Source organism: Hemiscyllium ocellatum, chromosome 29 (genome assembly GCF_020745735.1).
Source record: "Hemiscyllium ocellatum isolate sHemOce1 chromosome 29, sHemOce1.pat.X.cur, whole genome shotgun sequence".
In the NCBI taxonomy this organism is placed as follows: domain Eukaryota; kingdom Metazoa; phylum Chordata; class Chondrichthyes; order Orectolobiformes; family Hemiscylliidae; genus Hemiscyllium; species Hemiscyllium ocellatum.
Genome location: NC_083429.1, coordinates 24124007 through 24144506, shown reverse-complemented (window position 1 = coordinate 24144506; position 20500 = coordinate 24124007). Strand labels below are relative to the sequence as shown.

General features: G+C 40.5%; 1 protein-coding gene across 9 annotated transcripts in view; it reads right to left on the bottom strand.

The window, feature by feature from the left end:
- The window catches only part of pknox2 (pbx/knotted 1 homeobox 2), a 439080-nt gene that overhangs the window by 324981 nt on the left and 93599 nt on the right, over positions 1–20500 (bottom strand). For 8 of the 9 annotated variants that reach the window (XM_060847102.1, XM_060847099.1, XM_060847107.1 and 5 more), the window contains exon 2: positions 10765–10827. The exons of the other annotated variant lie outside the window; for it this stretch is intronic. The gene's annotated coding sequence lies outside the window, so the exon portion shown is untranslated. The remainder of the gene's footprint in view (positions 1–10764; positions 10828–20500) is intronic. 9 annotated transcript variants of the gene reach the window in all.

Below are 20500 nucleotides of genomic sequence, written 5' to 3'. Positions count from 1 at the left end.
ACACCAATTGCTTCTGGAATTTATCAGCTTGAAAATGGCAAAGTATAGTTCATTTACTAAAGGAAGGATGATTCTTCCACCCCCTGTCAAATTGTTAGTGAAATGTTTGATCACCACTGAACAATGGTGCAAAGAAATCAACCAAAAAGGATTTAATACTTTCAATGGTATGTAGTTGGGTTATCAGAGGAGTTCCTTTCATTTCTTCTCTACATTTTATTTTGGTTTTTGTTTTTCCTCTTCCCACTATCTTGGCTTTCAACATCACCCATTTTGTCATTCAATCTGCTCTGCTTTCCACTCTCCAAGATATTCGCTTGATGCTTTCCTTGCCATTGCACTTGCTTCGTTATTGTTATCTCTATATTTTTTGCGATTTAAACGTGTAGTCACTGACCAGAAACCTGAGCTCTGCCTGACCGGAGTATTTTCAGTACATTTCATTTTACAGCACTTATAGTGCATTGCCATTGTACATTAACATCCAAATATCTTGGCAGTCAATGGCCTCAATATTTGTTTTTCTTGCATATTCCTATCAGAGTGCTTTCACATTTGATTGGATCCAGAAGACCAAAGGATCCCGACAGTGTGAAACCAGGCTTTTCCACCCATCGCATCCAAACCAATCCAAACCACCCAGACCCGTCCCTATCACTGTAACACCACAACCCACCTAACCCAACATCTTTGGACTGTGGCAGGAAACCAGAGCACCCAGAGACGGACATGGAGAGAATGTGCAAACTCCACACATTCACCCGAGGATAGAATCGAACCCGGGTCCCTGGTTCTGTGAAGCAATAGTGCTAACCACTGAGCCACCTGTGCTGCCCTATGTAAATGATCAAGCTTTCTGAGCAATATTATATTTATGAAGATTTCAAATACATTTCTGAGCCATTAAAACACCGTTGCAGTGTTTACATTGTGGATTGAGACAAAATTGATGCACAGAATGCAACCACGAATTGCAACATGACGTCAAGGCTCCATCAGGCGGACGCAGCATGGATTCAGGAAGGGAAGGCCATGTTTGACACATTTACTGGAGTTCTTTGAAGATGTAACAAGTGCAGTGGTTGGAGAGGAACAGGTGAATATTATATACTTGGATTTCCAGAAGGCGTTCGATAAGGTGCTGCATAAAAGACTCATCCATAAGTTAAGAATGCAGGGAGTTGCAGGGAATGTACTAGCATGAAGAGAGGACTGGTTAACCAACAGAAAGCTGAGAGTTGGAATAAATGGGTGCTTCTCTGGTTGGAGATCAGTGGTGAGTGGGGCATGGCAGGGGTCAGTATTGGGCCCGCAACTATTCATGATATACATAAATGATTTGGAAGAGGAGACAGGGTGTAACATTTGACATAAATTGAGTGGAAAGGCAAACTGTGCAGAGGATGTGGAGGGTCTGCAGAGAGATTTAGACAGGTTAAGTGAGTGGACAAGGGTCTGGCAGATGGATGGTAAATGTGAGGTTATCCACTTTGGAAGTTAAATTAGTAGGTCAGAGTATTATTCAAATGGTGGAAGATTGCAGCATGCTGTTGTGCAGAGGGACTTCAGAGTGCTTGTACATGAATCACTAAAAATTGATTTGCAGGTGCAATAGGTAATCAGGAAGTCAAACAGAGTACTGGCTGTCATTACTAGAGGGATTAAATTTAAGAGCAAGGAGGTTCTGCTGCAATTGTACAAGGTGTTCGCGAAGTTGCACCTGGAGTATTGTGTGCATTCTGGTCTGCTTACATGAGGAAGGATATACTGGCTTTGGAGGCTGTGTAGAGTAGGTTCACCAGGTTGACTCTGGAGATGAGGGGGTTACCCTGTGAGGAGAGATTGAGAGATTGGGACTGTACTTGCTAGAATTTAGAAGAATGAGAGGGGACCATCCAGAAACATATAAAATTATGACAGGGATAGATAAGATAGAGGCAGGCATGTAATTTCCACTGGTGGGTGAGAGTAGAACTAGGGAACATGGTCTCAAGATTAGGGGGAGTAGATTTAGGACACAGATGAGGAGGAATCTATGGAATACTCTATAGAGTAGTGAATCTATGGAATTCTCTGCCCAAGGAAGCAGTAGAGGCAGCTTCACTAAATACATTCAAGACATAGTTGGATGGGTTTTTGCATGGTCAGGGAATGAAGGGGTATGGGAATAATGCAGGTAGAAGGAGCTGAGACAATGAATAGATTAGCCATGATCTTAGTGAATGGTAGAGCAGGCTCGACAGGCCAAATGGCCTACTCCTGCTTCTATGACTATGAAACTATGAACAGAGTGTACACAACATCATCTCATTCCAAACTATTGCTCACGACACAAGAGGGGTGACCAGCCAAAATTTTGGGATCATAACCTCCAAGTAGCTACAGCTGCCATGGAGTTCCAGCCAAGTGCCAACAATTGCAAAGCCCCTTAGTATCTCACTTTTTAAATAAAACTGTTGCTGCAACCCAAATGCTAAATCTTGAAGACCTGAATCTAGGCCTCAAAAATACATTGAGAAGGCAGGTGTTCTTAACTTACGGATTAAACAGCTGTTTCCTCCCTCCCTTGCACCCTCCCTCCTTCTCGTACAAGTCTGCAGTCTCAGCAACAGTGAAGCACCAAGATGGGGGCACAGTGGGATAAAGTTGGGGCAGCACTGCTCCAACTACTGGAAAGTTGAGAATCTGGTGGCTTCGGGAACTCACAGCAGCTGACAGTTCAATCACTCAGGTGTCATGACACACTGGGTTTCAGCACTCAAACCAAGCCCTACAGACTATTCCCAGAGTTGTCCCAGAAGTTAAAAGTTTTAATATAAGAACACAAAATTACCCAATTTACCTGATTTTCAGATGTTGATAGTAAGCACAGACCAGGTGCAGGTCTGTTACACCTACCGGGAAGCAGGGATAAACCATCCACATATAGCACTGTCATGCCCTTTCTGACTCCCTTTAAACACCCACAGTGGACAGACATGCAGACAGGGAACAAAGATGAACAGAGATCAAACTGGAGAGACAGTTCAATGGCCTTTGTCTACAAATTCTTGTTGATCTGAAAATTCCTTCCTGGCTTCTGAATGTTTCCATTGATTTGCAAAAGGCAAAGGTTTTTCTTCAGGTTTAAAGTGAGTTTTGACTGCAGAGAACAAAGAGGCAAAATGGAACACACAACCCCTTGGCTAATTTGTCGATTACTGCTTGGTCAAACACTACAATTGCCATGGGTGTCAGGTTATGTGTTTTCAAACCATACAGTTACCCGTTCAGAGCAGTTCTTTCTCATTCCAATTGACAAAAACAAGTTTTAAAAACCACAAAACTTAAAGGATATGGTTCTTACAATTGATAAGATTCCAATTGCTAATGACAATGATCCATGATCTACAATGGTGAAGCAGACTTGAGGGGCAGAATGGTTTAGATTAGATTACTAGATTACTTACAGTGTGGAAACAGGCCCTTCGGCCCAACAAGTCCACACCGACCCGCCGAAGCGACGATCCACCCATACCCCTACATATACCCCTTACCTAACACTACGGGCAATTTAGCATGGCCAATTCACCTGACCCGCACATCTTTGGACTGTGGGAGGAAACCGGAGCACCCGGAGGAAACCCACGCAGACACGGGGAGAACGTGCAAACTCCACACAGTCAGTCGCCTGAGGCGGGAATTGAACCCAGGTCCCTGGCGCTGTGAGACAGCAGTGCTAACCACTGTGCCACCGTGCCGCCCACGGTCCAATATTAGTCCTGCTCCAATATTACTGCATCCCTATGCTAGAAAATCCCCTCAACTGGGAAGGTAAATCTATAAATTTGAAGAGAAAAGTCAAGGTTTGTATAAAAATTTAGGTAAAAATCCATGTCAACAAGGCCAGAAAGTTTAATGGTGGTCACAATAAAGGTCAAGTTGCCATGGGCTCAGGGCTGCTCTATCATTAGAGTCATAGAATTCCTACAGTGTAGAAACAGGCCCTTCAGCCCAACAAGTCCACACCAACCCTCCAAAAACCCATTCCCCTACCCCAATTCTCTACATTTACCCCTGACTAATGTACCTAACCTACACCTCCCTGAACATGTTGGGCAAGTTAGCTTGGCCAATTTACTTAACCTGTACATCTTTGGTCTGTGGAAGGAAACTGGAGCAGCTAGAGAAAACCCACATAGATACAGGGAGAATGTGCAAACTCTACACAGATAGTCACCTGAGACTGGAGGCAGCGGTGCTAACCACTGAGCCACCATGCCACCCTAAAAGAGACAGAGACAATTGGTGGTAGTTTAAGCTGAAGGACTCCATGTCTCAGGCAAAGTGAGAGTCTAAGAAGGTGGAACATTCATGTTGACTTTAGCTAGCGTAGGAATTGAACTCATGCTGTTGGCATCGTAAACCAACCATTCAGCCAATGAATAAATGACCCCCCAATTGTGATAATAGAGTATTCACGACAGAGAAAAATAGATAATATTTCAAAGCAAAAGGCACTATATCTGAATACCCAAAGCACTGCTAATAAGTTAGATGAATTGATGATGTAAATAGAAATAAACAAGCTATTAAGGTATGGGTGCACAGTGACCAAGGATGGGAACTAACTATGCCTGCTGTCCTGCCTAAACTCACCTGAAATGCTTCCTGGCTAACCTTTAATGTCAGGTTTTCCAAACTCTGGGAAACCCCAACACTGACTGTCAAAATTAAACTGCTCTCCCAATTGTGCACTGGGAACCCAGTTTAAATATTTTGATCAAATATCTTACCTCTCCACAGTGAGGCACCCAAACTTCACAAAATTGATCATCTTAAAAAGAGTAAAATGCTTGTGGATAGCAGGCTGCTCCATGTTCTCTATGATTTTTAATAACTCCACCATCTGCAAAACTTACCTCATCCTGGTCATCTGGCTGAGAAATGGGGATTCTGATACTATAAAGACCAATCTGTTTCTGCAGCAGTGTTGAAACCATTCCCATTGATTCACAGCAAACAATATCCAAGGGCTCATACTGCAATAGCAAGAAAGGCACCTCAGAAACTCTCCACTCTTAGTCCAAACCACATCCCCCCAACCCCCATCTTCAAAACAGATGGAAAAGGGCCAAGTACAACTCACTGGGATTCTACCCCAGCACATATCTTGGTCCTGAATTTGCTTAACTGACAGCTTTCCCCAATATATAACAAAAAAAGCTGGATGTGACTAGCCTTTTCGCTCTGTTAGGAAAAAGAGACAGCTGTTATGGGAAATAGAAATGTTACAATTAAGTGTACCTGACCCAAGAGGGTTCAATGATGGTACTGGATATTAAAGTGTTCCATTACACAGCACCATCATCCCTCAAATACGAGAACTCAAATGTTAAATCAGGTGAGAAGGTTAATTATATTCGTTGACATCCATTTGATCTCGATCTTCTGTAAATAATGTTTCAATAATAAGACTGATTTAAGAGCTAGCATTGATTGGATTCTTCACACGTTCTTGATGACATTCCAAAGAGCTAAATAGCTGGTGAAGTGCATTTTGAAGTGTAGCTACTATTGAGATGCAAATGCACATCAGCAAAATGACAATGTTTAGCTGACCAAACGATCGGTTTTAGTTATTCTGATTAATCCTGAGCGGTGCATTGAGGGAACAGTCCCTGGGATCTCCTTCACAAATGCAATGGGATCCTTGTTCAAACCTTGGCTAGTAAATAGGACTCATCTAAAAGCTGGCAGCTCTGACAGTGTAACACTGTCTCTGTATTCAAATAATTGTCAGGCTAAAATATGTGCTCAATGAACATCCTCACCCGTCTAACCTTCTGATAAACTGGCAAGATCCTGTAAATACACCAAAATCAACAATTTTAATCAAACATTTCATCTTTAGAAGTGATTTCAACAGCAGCATCAAGCGCGCAGCCTGAACTCAACTAGTCAGATCACCTTCTGTTGTTGCTAATTTTAAATTGCAGTTTCAAAATTTACACAATTTAATGAAGCAAACAATAAATTGTTTCTTAAATCTTAATACAGGTTAACAAATGACCTATGTGCATTTTTTAAAAAGTAAAAGTTAATTTAACACATTAACTTATTTTGGATAAATTGGCCATTATCTTCGAGGAGAAAGTGAGGACTGCAGATGCTGGAGATCAGAGCTGAAAATGTGTTGCTGGAAAAGCGCAGCAGGTCAGGCAGCATCCAAGGAACAGGAGAATCGACGTTGAATTTTAATTCCACCCTTTCTTACCAAGTCCCTATGGTCCCTCCCTAATAGGTATAGGCACAAATCAGTTCTCAGGTCTTCACAGGGTCAACTCTCTCCATCTAGGCGAAAGTGAGCACAGCCGGTCCTGGAGATCAGAGTCAAGATTAGAGTGGTACTGGAAAAGTGCAGCAGGTCAGGCAGCATCCAAGGAGCAGGGCTTTTCAATTTCCTGCTCCTCAGATGCTGCCTGACCTGCTGTGCTTTTGCAGCACTACCTTAATCTTGACTCAACTCTCTCCATTTATCCAGAGAAGTACATTGACAAAACTGCACAAAAACATAAGGACCAAGGGCAAGATTCGGCTGTTTGACTCATTCAAGCACATCTTTAGGACAGTAACATTGCTGCATTTTAGAAGTCTTTGTTTTAGCACAGTAACGCTTACTCATCATTTTAATAAAAGAAAACAAGGAGTTAAGGTTGAAATATTGGTCTGGGAGGAATGGGTTGCATTTCACCGGATATTGGAGCTGTTTTTGTGGCTGGGGCTTCACGTGGACTGTGCTGGGACTAATGTCCCTGCAAGTGAAATAAATAGGGCTGTAGAGAGGGCTTCAAATGAATCTGGGGCAGGGGGTTTCGGAGAAGGCAATATACGCTTAGAAAGTTGAAGGATATGGCAGTATTACGAGGACACTATTTGAATTCCCAGAGTGAAACAGGAAGGCACAGAACATATAAACATTTTAAAAAGTAAGTATGAAATGGAATAAGGAACAAGAAATGATATTGAATCAGAAGATGCAGATAAGGAATGATAAGGGGAAGAAAACAAAATACTGGTTGGAGTAATCTGTAGGCCCCCTATCAGGAACCATACTGTAGGGTATTGAAAAAAAAATCAAGGGACAAGGACATGTAAAAAAAGGTGATATATTAACTATAGCTGACTTTTATTTTCATACAGATTGGAAAAATTGGCATGGAGCCAATTTGAGCCAAAGGGCCTGTCTCTGTGCTGCAGAATTCTATAACTCTGAGGACGAAAAAGTTAAAGCAAGAACTTTCAGCGTAAACTATCCAGACACATCAAAATGGTTAGCATGAAGATCACCTTTAAATATGTCAAAAGGAAGATGGAATATAAAGTGGACGTAGGCCTTTTGAGATTGAAGTTGGAAAAGCAATGATGGGGAAACAGAAAACGAGTTGAATAAATATTCTGCATCTGTCTACACTGTAGAAGGCGCTAATACTAAATAATCAAGGGGCAAAACAGGGGAGGGATGAAAAAAACAATCACGACAGAAAAAGTGCTAGGGAAACTGGTGTGGCTAAAGGCTGCAGTGTCCCCTAGACCTGATGGGCTGCAACCGAGGATCTTAAAGGAAGTAGATATAGGGATAGTGAATGGACAGGCAGTAATTTTTCAAGCATTCTTAAATCTTGGAGAAGTCTCAGAGAGTTGAAGAATTGCCAATACACAAAAAAAAAGCATTTAAATTCTGGATATGGAAGGAGTTTCTGATGAGGAGATGTTGAGCTTGCACTCATTTAAGATTAGAAGAATAAAAGGAGACCTTATTAAAACACATGATTCTGGTGGGATTTGTCATGGTAGACCAAAACGGCATAATCCCAAATAAGGGGTCACCCATTTAAGACAGAGATGAAGACAATATTTTTCTCTCAGACAGTAGTGAATCCATGGAATTCTTTATCATAGGAGCTATCGAAGCTGAGTTATTAAGTATGTTCAAGGTTGAGATAGATAGATTTTTAAATCAGTAAGGGAATCAAGGCTTATGGTAATAAGGCAGGAAAGTGGAGTTAAGGATTACAAAGTCAGCCACTGAATGGAAGGGAAATCTCAAAGTGCAGAACGCCTACTTCTGCTACAACACTAGCATATAAAACGATGTCTGATAATTCATATCTGGTCATGCTTTAATTAGAAACGATATTCCTCCACTTCTCACTTCAACTTGGAAGCATTTCTGGTGTGAGAAACAGATTGTGCTGGGAATTTTCACAATAAACCAACATTCTACTGCCTTCCACTACCTGACACCAGCACACACCTTCCAATTGCCAGTATATCCCCTTCCTTCCCTGTCCACAATACATATGAAACACCTTGGTCCCCTTTATTTATCTTACTATGCAGAATCCAAAGCAAAGCAAAGATAAGCATTCATTTGGCTCATATCTAGCTGCTGGACTATACGGATGACTGTGGGGACTTTACACATACAGTGTTGATCTGTTGCCAGAAATAATGGAGGCTGTCAGCACTGATATGTTTATTCAGAGTCTCCTGCCTGTCAGAGAAGAATAGATCGAGAAAGTGGCTCTGCTGACAAAATCATCTCAATGTGTACAAAGTTAAAAATCACACAACACCAGGTTATAGTTCAACAGGTTTAATTGGAAGCACACTAGCTTTCGGAGCGTCGCTCCTTCATCAGGTGATAGTGGAGGGCTCAATCCTAACACACAGAATTTATAGCAAAAATTTACAGTGTGATGTAACTGAAATTATACAGTGAAAAATTGATTGTTAAGTCTTTCATCTGTTTGAATACCATGATAGTTTCACTTCTTTCATGTGTAAATCACAAAACCTTTTTTTAACAGTTGCATTCTTGGGTTAGCTGTTAACAATGGTGATAGCTAGACAATATGTTGAAAGTGTTAGCCCCCTGTGTTCTCTGTCTATGCCATGATGTTTAGATTGATTCTAATCTAAAAAGTGAGATAACGGAGTTTTACATGAATTCATACAGTTCTCCAAATCATCTCAATGGGTGACAATCTTAACAGTGGAGTAAGGATTCCATCACCCACAGCACTTAACTCTTTAGTTTGGTGAGCCATACTCATAGAAACATTTCAACAGCAGATTAATGGCCTTCACTCTCACCAAGCCACACAATCATGTGCTAATTGCTTGTATTTGTCTGTCTTTATCTCAGTTTAGTACTTCATTATTCAACAACCACAAAAATTCTAGCCAGTGGAAATATCACACTTCAAGAATCTGCAAACCTTCTAAAGATAAAAATATAAAACAAATTACTATTTGTCAAAATTACAGCAAAATTCTTGTGTAGACTTTAGAATATTCATTCCAGGCAAAAGGAATCAATCAATCAAAAAGCAACAAGACACAGATTGGGATGTGGTCTACTTCAATACAATACAAAACCTTGTTCAAACAAATTAAACATTCCCATCTTTCCAAATCAAATGCTCTTCTCCTTTTCCAGCGATAGAGAGAGTGATTGGCAACTGATTAAAGGCTTCAGCACATTGACATGTGAAAAAGGGCCCTTTGCAACAGCACACACCCATAGAGAGAAATTTCACAGTGTCAACAAGGCATTCAAGGTACACTCAAACTGAATCATAACACAAGATCTTCAAAGTTTGAGCATTGTGGGCTGACTTATCCTTCTCTTCCTTCATAGATTTCGGAGCAAAGGAATATACAAGAAAGTAATGCGCAATGATAACTCGTGTATCCAACACTTTGCTCTTGTTCATGCAAAGATTCAAAACAGTATTTGCCTTTCTAACCTTCAAATATGTTCAACTCTTGACCAGGGCTGCCAACTCTCCAGAATTACCCTGGCAACTCCAGGAATTAAAAATGGTTTTCTAGGGTACGGTGTCTGATTCTAACAGCACACTTATGTGGTGAAGGCTTTAGGCAGAAGATCTTAGAATGGTCCACAGGGTGGGATACTTGAATAATAATATTTAAGATTGTAGTTGCTGTGGACGATTCTCCTTATAAAGAGACTAATAAATGTGTTCACAATTATGAGTGATTTAAGAAGGGCAGATAGAAACAAACTGTTTCCATTAATGGAGGGATCAAGAACTACACAACACCAATATTAACAGAGCAACAAAGAACCACCATGAGAAAACTTATGTAGAGTGTAGTCAGGATCTGGAATGCACTGCTCGAGAGTGTGGTAGGGACCGAGTAGGTCATGGCTTTCAGAAAAAATTGGATAAAAATCTAAAGAGAGAAATAAAAGTAGAGGCATAGGGAAAGAGCTGGGAAAATGTGATAAGCTGACCTATTCTATCACAGAATCAATGCAGATAAGAAAGGCCTAATTGTCCTCTTCTACGCTGTAAATGTTGCACAATTATATTCTATGTTGCAAACAACTGGGAGAATTTGCACAGAAGTGTCAAAGAATGGACTTTTCCCATCTACTACGTACTACTTTGCTTACTGTTTATAAAAACATTTGAAAATAGGCTAAACAGTTGTTTGTGTGATTCACTCAATCAAGTAAGGGTCTGTTTGCATTTTAATCAAAACACAGTGCAACAAGGATGGACATCAAAACCAGGAGTTTAGGGAACGGAGCTTGTTCATCACACGATGAAATATCCAGGAAAAAACTTCAACCAGAGTTGGCAACCCTACTCATGACACTCAAGAATACTTCTGTTGCCATTCTGCCAATTGATCAGCATGTTTCAAAGGCTTCAGAGACATGTGGCATTAAGTAAACAAATTACTTACAATGCAGATTCCCCCGTGAAGTGTAATGTGCTAAAGAAAGCTTCAAGTTCTCCTCTGGTACATCTGTGGAAATACAAGGTAACATTGGGGTAAACTTAACTAGTCATTCAATAGGGCCTCCAGTATGGCCAATACAAAGAAAATGTCCAAAATGATAGCAACTTCAGCCAAATACTCCAAGGATCCCTTAAAGGAAATGTGCACCTAGGGAAAAGGGAGATATCTAGAGGAGTGAAGAAAGTTTCATTGGACAAGTGAGTTTATAAGAAGATTTTCAATCGTGCAAAATATTTCAGAGATGGAATTCCAAAGGAGTAGAATCAAGGTAACTTCAGGTTAAGAAGCCTCTGGTTGGAAGCAAGGGAATGCTGGGATAAGTGGAATGGATTGTTCAGCAGTTATACCAACAGACAATATAACAAGGTGGCATTATATCATGGAACTAACCGTATTTTTTTTTAAAAAATAGTAAATTTTAAGAAGAATCGCAAGGGATTCCAACTTTCAAAACAGTTGGTCAATCTTCACTCGTTTAAAATAAGTCCATCACCCTCCACACAAAACATCCAACACTAGCAAGTACAAACCAGTTCTGGTGAGATGTGATATGAAATAGAGTGAGAATTCTTTTACCTCAAGTATAGTCTTCAATGTGCATTAGCACTGGAATTCAGTGGCATGCTGGCCTTCCTTACTCAAAGACCAAGTTTGACCTGAGGGTCAATCCTCAAGAATGAAAGAATGAAAGTCGACCTTAATGAAACATACATGATTCTGAGAGAACATAACAATGTAGATGAGGAAAGATTGTTTCTCCTTGTAGGAGTGTCTAAGACTGGAGGTTATAATCTCAGACTAAAGGGTCACACCATTTAAGACAAACATGAGAAGGAAGTTATTCTCTCAGAGAGTTATGAGTTGATAGAATTTGTTACAACACAAGGCTGTTGAGACTGGGCCATTCTGTATATTCAAGGAGATAGTCATTTTTAATTGGCATGGGCATCAAGGGTTAAGGGAAAAAGACAGAAAAAGTGCAGTTGAGGATTATTATCAACCATAATCTCATTGAATAGAAGAGCAGATTTGATGGGCTGAATGGCCTACTTCCGCTCCTACATTTTATCGTCTCAACTGATTCAGCTCAAAGAAACAGGTTAAACGAAATCAGGTTGTTACTTTTCTTTTATAAAGATCCAATTGCCCACTCAAGCCTTTTCAATCATTTAATTTGATCATGCTGGCCTTCCAGAACATTAACTCTTCTTTCTTACCATACTTCCTTTTTTGTAACATCTAAGAAAAAGATGGTCTGATCTGTCTTGAGTACATTCAAAATTGAACAAATTTAACTATCTGAGAAAGAGAATACTGTCCACTGGATGGAGAAATCATTCCTCACCTCATACATAAATGACTGACACCTTATCATGTCCTGACAAATGGAGTAATGCACTAGAAATCAATTCCCTCTGTTCCGACAGTTATCACAAATATGGAAAATGCAGTCAAGTTATCCAGCAATCCTAAATTACCTGACTAACAAACTCAGGTTAAAAGACAATGCTCGCCAGGTTTGTGTGTTTGAGAAAGTAACAATTCATTTATGTACAAATTAACTTCAACCAATAACAATTCATATTTCCTATTTGCTAATTTACAACTCCACACAATTTTAAAAACTCTGCTCCTTCTTAAATTCCCCCGTTGACATCCAGGCAGACACATTAGACAGACAATGCATGGATATAAAGGGTGGAAAAGAGCACAGTTTGACAGCACCAATCCAGATGCCAGAATTCATTCAGTTGCTTTCTTTTTGTTTCTTATCAGTACAGTACTTTGATGTTGACACAAGGTTGGTGGCACACCACTCACTGGTTAAAAGTTCCTCTTTCCGATGTCTCTAGAGATATTTTATTCCTTCTTCAACAGGGGATTTCCACTGGAAGTGGAGAGGAAGCCATCTAGTTGTGATGGGAAACAAACACATAGGAAGCTGGGGATTCTCAGCAGTTTGAAGAAGAGTCATACCAGACTAGAAATATTAACTCTGTTTCTCTCGCTCCACAGATGCTCCCGGGCCTGCTAAGTTTCTTCAGATTTCTCTGTGTTTCGGATTTCCAGCATCCACTGTATTTTGCTTTCCAGTTATAACTGTAATGAGAGATTTTCTGGTACATCTCTAAACAGGGATGGTGTGAAGGGTAGATTTTTGATGTTTCCTCTTTACAGGCTAGATTGCTGCTACTGCCCTTCCCCCAGATAAATCGTGGGCAGGAGCCAATCAAAACGTTGTTGTTAAGCAGCCTTAGTTCAGAAACCTTTGGCTCCATTCTGTCTGCCTTTGCTCTCACAGTTCCAGGAAAAGACAACATTGCATATACGACCCAATGTGCTAGAATAAACATGATCTTTAAACCTGCAAGCATATCTTTACAGTCTGTGCATTCAGAGCAGTATCTTCCCACTTTAGCTCACAATACATAAAGAAAGAAAAATCATGGAGTACTGTATATACAATTCTGAGATTATAATCCCTTATTCTGCAGCCAAAGCAAATTGTACCTCAGCATCTATCCTATCAATCCATGAGAAATCTTTATTACAAGATCACCTCTCAATCTTCTAGGCTTGAGAAAGTATCTTCCTATTCTACTCAATCTCTCTTCATTAAAACAGCTTTCTCAATAATCTTATGTACCTTTGTAGCCCCATTCAAGCAAATGTAAGCTTCCTTAGGCAAAGAGACCCAATATGTATACAGTGCTCAGCCCTGATCTCACCAACATAATTACAGTAAAACTTCCTTGCAATACTCCAGCTCTCTGCAGTAAAGGTATAATACGCAATTCCCTTTCCATTATTCAACATACCTGCACGTTAATTTTCAGCAATTTGTGTATGACAAGAGTCAAATCTCACTGATTACCAACGTGTTTGACAATCACTATTTAAAAACAGACTTCTGTTCATCCTACAAAATGGATAATTTTACATTTCTCCCCATCATCCTCCAGAAGCCATTTTCTCTCCACTGACTTATCTGGATTACACTCCTTTCCAACCCACTTTGCATTCTTCTCAGATCTTAGTTTCCCGCCTTGTTTTGTAAACTCCAACTTTCTATATTTCGATTTCCACATTTAATTAGCAGCTTGTTTAAGCAGCCCTCTTGTTACAATCTGTCAACCCGAAAATCATCTATTTATTCCACTCTTTATATCTACCATTAACCAATGCTCAATCCATGTTAATGTATTAACCCTACTAATTAATCAATCTCCATCTAGTCTTATAACCTCTCATGTCAATTTATTAAAAGCTGCCTGAAAACCTGAATATTTGTATTTACATAAATATTTACACATTTGATCTCACTTAACCACTCCACCAGCCACAACTTCAAAAACCTCAAAGATTTGATAACACCATTTTCTCCTCATAAAATCTATTGCATCTGCCCAATCCTATTTTGAGTTTCTAAGTGCCCTGTTACCATAGTACGAAAAACATATTCCAGCATTTTCCTGATCATTGATGTCAAGTTAACTAGCATATAATTCACTGTTTCTCTCTTACTCACCTTATGTGAACAGCAGGGTTATATTTGCTACTTCAGAGAAAGGGAGGAACTGCAGATGCTGGAAATCAGAGTCGAGAGTGTAGTGCTGGAAAAGCACAGCAGGTCAGGCAGCATCCGAGAAGGAGTGTCGACGCTTCGGGCATAAGTCCTTCATCAGGAATGAGGAATTATGGATGTAGGTTTGCTTGCTGAGCTGGAAGGTTCATTTCCAGACGTTTCATCACCATACTAGGTAACATTTTCAGTGGGCTTCCGGGCGAAGCACTGCTGATAATTCCTGCTTTCTATGTTCGGGTTTCTTTGGGTTGGTGATGTCATTTATTGTGGTGATCATTTCCTGTGGCGATGTCATTTGCTGTTATTTTTCTCAGGGGGTGGTAGATGGGGTCTAACTCAATGCGTGTGTTGATAGAGTTCCGGTTGGAATGCCATACTTCTAGGAATTCTCGTGCGTGTCTCTGTTTGGCTTGTTCTAGGATGGATGTGTTGTCCTAGTCGAAGTGGTGTCCACTTCAAAAGGAGACCACTTTAACTGAGACAACACATCCATCCTAGGACAAACCAAACAGAGACAAGCATGAGAATTCCTAGAAGTATGGCATTCCAACCGGAACTCTATCAACACACGCATTGAGTTAGACCCCATCTACCACCCCCTGAGAAAAATAACAGCAAATGACATCGCCTCAGAAAACGACATCACCACAAGAAACAACATCACCAACTAAAAGAAACCCAAACATGTAAATAGAAAGCAGGAATTATCAGCAGTGCTTTGCCCGGAGGTCCACTGAAGAGGTTATCTAGTATGGTGACGAAACGTCTGGAAATGAACGTTCCAGCTCAGCGAGCAAACCTACATCCAAGTACCTCAAACTGAGCTACAAATCTTCTCTAAACTCGCTAATGAGGAATTATATTTGCTACCTTCCAATTCTTAAATCAACAGAATTCTGTAAGTTTAATTTGTGCATCCATTATCTCCAACTATTTTAAAAACCTTATAAAGGCTATCGGATCAGGGGATTTGCTGGCTTCCAGGTCCATTAATTTCTCCAATATTTTACTAATATTGATTACATTAGGTTCCTAACCATCATTAGATCACTGGTTTCCCACTATTTCCGACATTTCTGTCATTGTGTAGAGAAGCAAAATATTTGTTCAACGTCACTCCCATTTATTAATTCCCACTGTAATGTCAGCCATCCCTGCTTTTATGGGCTAACATTTTATTTACATCTCCTTTTACAGCAAGTCATAGAAACTTTAAAAAATGTGTTTTGATATTTCAAGTTAGTTTACTTTCACATTCAATTTTCACCCTTGATCAAATTCCTAAGCATCCTTTGCTGAATGATATGAATATGTTTCCATGTTGGCACAGCTTCATACAGTAGAACAGGATACGTAACCAAATAATTTATAATTATTAACCAGATCAATTCTGAGAAAGATGATGAATTTTGACACTGTATTAATGTCAAATAGCCAACCTCAGTGGACCCTTTATTGGCAACGGTTTAGCACATGGCCTCAACCATTAGAAAATCAGGTGGGGTGGGGTGGGGGGGCAAGGCAGAAGTAATGAAAATCATATCAGATCGTTACATGTAAAATGGTGCTAGATATTTACACTTGTACAATTCAACATATTGATCTATCAGTTCTCAAACAAGCTCAAAATGTATTCTCACATTTCAGACTGTAAACAGTTTCAAGTCAAGAATTCCATTTATTATTGAGCCTAAATCAATTACTACCTTTGCAGTAATTAGCACTTCCAGAGTTGTAATGTGTCATTATCGACGTCAGACTCTATTTGAAAGCAATTTGACTTCAATCAGAATTGACTTGTTAAAAAAAAACAACCATTTGAAGGGTCTAAATTAACGTGCAATTTTTCTTTTGAACAAACTGATTATTTCCATTCTTATCTATCCAATCATAGCCACAGGTTCACTTGGAATGGTTTTGTTTCCTAATTGTGCCATTATTGTTGGTGGAACCCCTCCCCCACCACAAGGAATGAACCTTAACCTCCGTCTATTCCTCATCTACATGATGCTTTCCAATGTTATCATCCTTTTTCATATATATTCTTACAGCATGCAACTGTACCTTCAACCACACTCTGAAATAGTCATACTGGACCCAGACATTAACTCTATTTCTCTTTCCATAGATACTGTCAGACCAGTTGAGTTTCTCCAATCATCTCTCACATCTCCATCACCATGCTCACGATCTTAGATTACATATCTGAAACCTATCACTGAATGAGCAAAAGTTCCCTCCAATTAACTATTAGGAAGAGTGAAACCATCATCATCAGTCACAATTTCACTCCTACTCCCTGATAAACCAATCCATTCTCAACTTGAGTATCATAATTAACCCAAAGATGATTTCTGATTTCCCAGTTGCATCTTCAACTTTTAGTATTCTCTTGTGTACATCTCTGGCTGGGCCAGCATTTATTCACTGTCCTTAGTTATACTTGAAAAAGCAGTGGTGAGCTGCCTTCTTTAACCACTGCAGGCCATGTGCACTAGATTGACCTATAATGCCCTTGGATTTATTGATTGATTGATTTTTTTGTCATGAATATCAAGATACAGTGAAGTGTTATTTTGCATGCTATCCAGGCAGACTGATGCACTTTGTATGTTACAATAGAGCGCAGAATACAGTGTTGCAGAGAGAGAGATCAGAATTAACATATGAGAGGTCTTAAAAAATCTGATAACAGTGATTAGATTAGGTTACTTAGATTAATTACTTACAGTGTGGAAACAGGCCCTTCAGCCCAACAAGCCCACACCGACCCTCAGAAAAGCAACCCACCCAGACCTATTTCCTACATTTACCCCTTCACCTAACACTACGGGCAATTTAGCATGGCCCATTCACCTAACCTGTACATTTTTGGACTGTGGAAGGAAACCCAAGCAGACACGGGGAGAATGTGCAAACTCCACACAGACAGTTGCCCGAGGCGGGAATTGAACCCGGGTCTCTGGCGCTGTGAGGCAGCAGTTCTAACCATTGTGCCACCGAGCCTTGGGAAGAAGCTGTTCTTGAATCTATTCATATGTTTTTCAAACTTTTATATCTTCTGCCTGACAGAAAAGTTTGGGAGGAGTCTTTGATTATTTTGGTTGCTTTCCTGAGACAGTGGAAAGTATAGATGGAATCAATGGATGGAAGGCTGGTTTGTGAGATGGACTGGGCTGTATTCGCAACTCTAGTGTTTTGCAGTGTTGGGAAGCGCAGTTGCCATACGACAGTGATTAATCCAGATAGGACGCTTTCTATGGTGCATTTTTTAAAAATAGTAAGAGTCCTTGGGGACATACCAAATTTCCTTAGCCTCCTGAGGACATAGAGGCATTGGTGTGCTTTCTTCTCTGTAGCATTGAATCGGATGGACCAGAATAAATTATTGGTGATCATTACTCCCAGGAGCGTGAAGTTCTCGACCATCTCTATCTCAGCTCCATTGATAAAATCAGGGACATGCGGTCTACTTTACTTCTTGAAGTCAATGACCAGGTCCTTCATTTTGCTGACATTGACGGAGAGATTGTAGGGAAGGAGTTTCAGGATTTTGACCCAGCAACAGTGAAGGAATGGTGATATATTTCCAAGTCAGGATGGTAATTGGTTTGGAGGGAAATGTGCAGATGATGGTGTTCCTATGTATCTGCTGCCCCGCCTTTCAAGATGGAAATGGTCAGGTGTTTGGAAGGTGTTGTCGGAGGATCTTTGGTAAATTTGTGCAGCACACCTTGCATATAGCACACACTGCTGCTACCAAGCATCAGTGGTGAGGGAATGGTTGCTTAAAGTGTGGACCAAGTCAAGCTGGCTGCTTTATCCGTTATCTCTCAGCCCCCTGCCCTCCCTCCTCCGACATTGCTGATGAAAGGCTTATGCTCAAAACATCGATTCTCCTGCTCCTCAGAGGCTGCCTGACCTGCTCCACACTTTTCAACTCATCCTGGAATGTGTCAAGCCTCTTGAGTCTTGTTGGATCTGCACCCATCCAGGCAAATGAGAAGTACTTCATCACAGTCCTGACTTGTGCTTTGCAGGTGATGGACAGGCTTTGGGGGAATCAGGACGTGAATTATTCCTTTTTCACTCAGCAGCCATTTTAAAAAGTGCTGTTTCTTTTCAATATTATGTTCCAATGATTCCCAGCTATACCAATCTTCATCCACAAAGAAGGCAATAAAGTTGCTGGTTTTTCTGAAATTGATGATCATCAGTCATGATAGAACAAAGTTTACTAGAGTAATCTGTGGACAGTATTTCATGGAAAGTTCAGCCTTAAATCAATCTACATAGATCCAACCCCTTTCTTCTTATAATATTTCTCTTGCATGTCTTCTTCTGTTAATAACTCTAATTTTTCTCTTTCATTTTTATCATTATTTGATTTGGAAGCTCAGAAATTTGGAGCTCCTTAAAGACTTTGAGTGAAATCTTTTTGAGCCATCGTGGGGTTAATCCTGCCCACTGGACAGCTAGCGGGAGGTCCATGCTGCAGTATTCCTTGTCTCTGACCTGCTCTAGTTGCCACTGTATTTATGTAGTGAGTCCAGTTGAGTTTCTGGTCAACCTGACCTTATGATGGAGGGAAGGTTATTGATGAAGCAGCTGAAGGCAGTTGGACTAGGACACTAACCTAAAGAAATCCTGCAAAAATGGAACATTGACCTTCAACAATCATGACGATCTTCTTGTGTGTGAGGTACGGCTGCATACTAGCAAACATTTGCCTCGATGGGATTCCAGTTTTTCTAGCCCTCCTAGAACCATAGAATCCCTACAGAGGGAAAACGGCCCTTCAGCCCCAAGTGCACACCAACCCTGCGAAGAGTTACACACACAGACCTATTCCTCTCTCCTATTATCCTAATTTACCACTGACTAATGCACCTAACCTACACATCCTTGAACACGATGGGCAATTTAGCTTGACCAATTCACCTGACCTGCACATTCTTCGAGAAAACCAGAGCATCTGAGTAAACCCATGCAGATGCAGGTAGAATGTGTAAACTCCACACAGATAAGCCTCCAAGGTTGGAATCGAACACAGGGCCTTGGCACTGTGAGGGTGCAGTGCTAAACACTGAACCACTATGACACCCTCCAAGACACCATCAGTTATATGTGGCCTTGATGTCAGGGGCAGTTATTCTCACCTGTTGAAATTCAGCTCTTTAGCCCATGTTTGAACCAAGGCTATAATGAGGTCAGGAGCTGAGTAGCCCTGGCAGAGCCTAAACTGGGTGTCACTGAGCAGGTTATTGCTGAACAGCTGTTTGGTAGCACTGTTGATGACAACTTCTATCACTTTACTGCTAATCAAAACTAGACTGATGGGGTAGTTGGATTTGGCCTGCTTGAGGACAAAACTAGAGTTTACTGAAGGGAGTGAGGAGATACATTGTGCAGGCCATCAGCCTTTACATCATGAATTCCCAAACTAAACCCACTAAAGAGCAGAAATTAAACTTGGTGAAACAGAAATAATGGCCAAATGTTAGGGCTCTCAATGGCAAGGTCCCTTTCAAATCAATAAGGAACAACTTTGAACATGCAGAACACTCAATCAAATGTGATGTGACTGAGCCCCAGCCAGGAAAAAAAATTGCCAGAGATTATTTATATCTCATCATCAGCAACAATCTATCAATGTAAGGTGGACGTGCCTCAAAGTCACGTGGTACAATTTTTGATGGCTGCAAGTCCAGCCTTCTGTCACATAGAGGGTGGAGTTGGCAAGAGTGTGAGGGGAATATTTTGATTTAGAATTAAAAGGATGAAACTTTTTCAGAATTTTTTTTGCTATCCTGTGGCACTCGCTATGTGAATTTTATAGAGTTGTCTGTGGGAGCTTGCAACTACAAGATAAGAATATCGAAATAACAAAAAGTATTTCATTGACTATGGAATTTTAAAAACATGCTGAGGTTATGACAGGTGCGACTGAAGCTACGGATTAAAACTTTATTGAGACACTGATGAATGACGAGTTATATTTTCAACAGTCCCACCATCCACCAGAAACTCGGGCAACTGGCCATTTTTGAAAGTTGATAACCTATTTTGACGATGAGGTTGCATGGGGGAAGG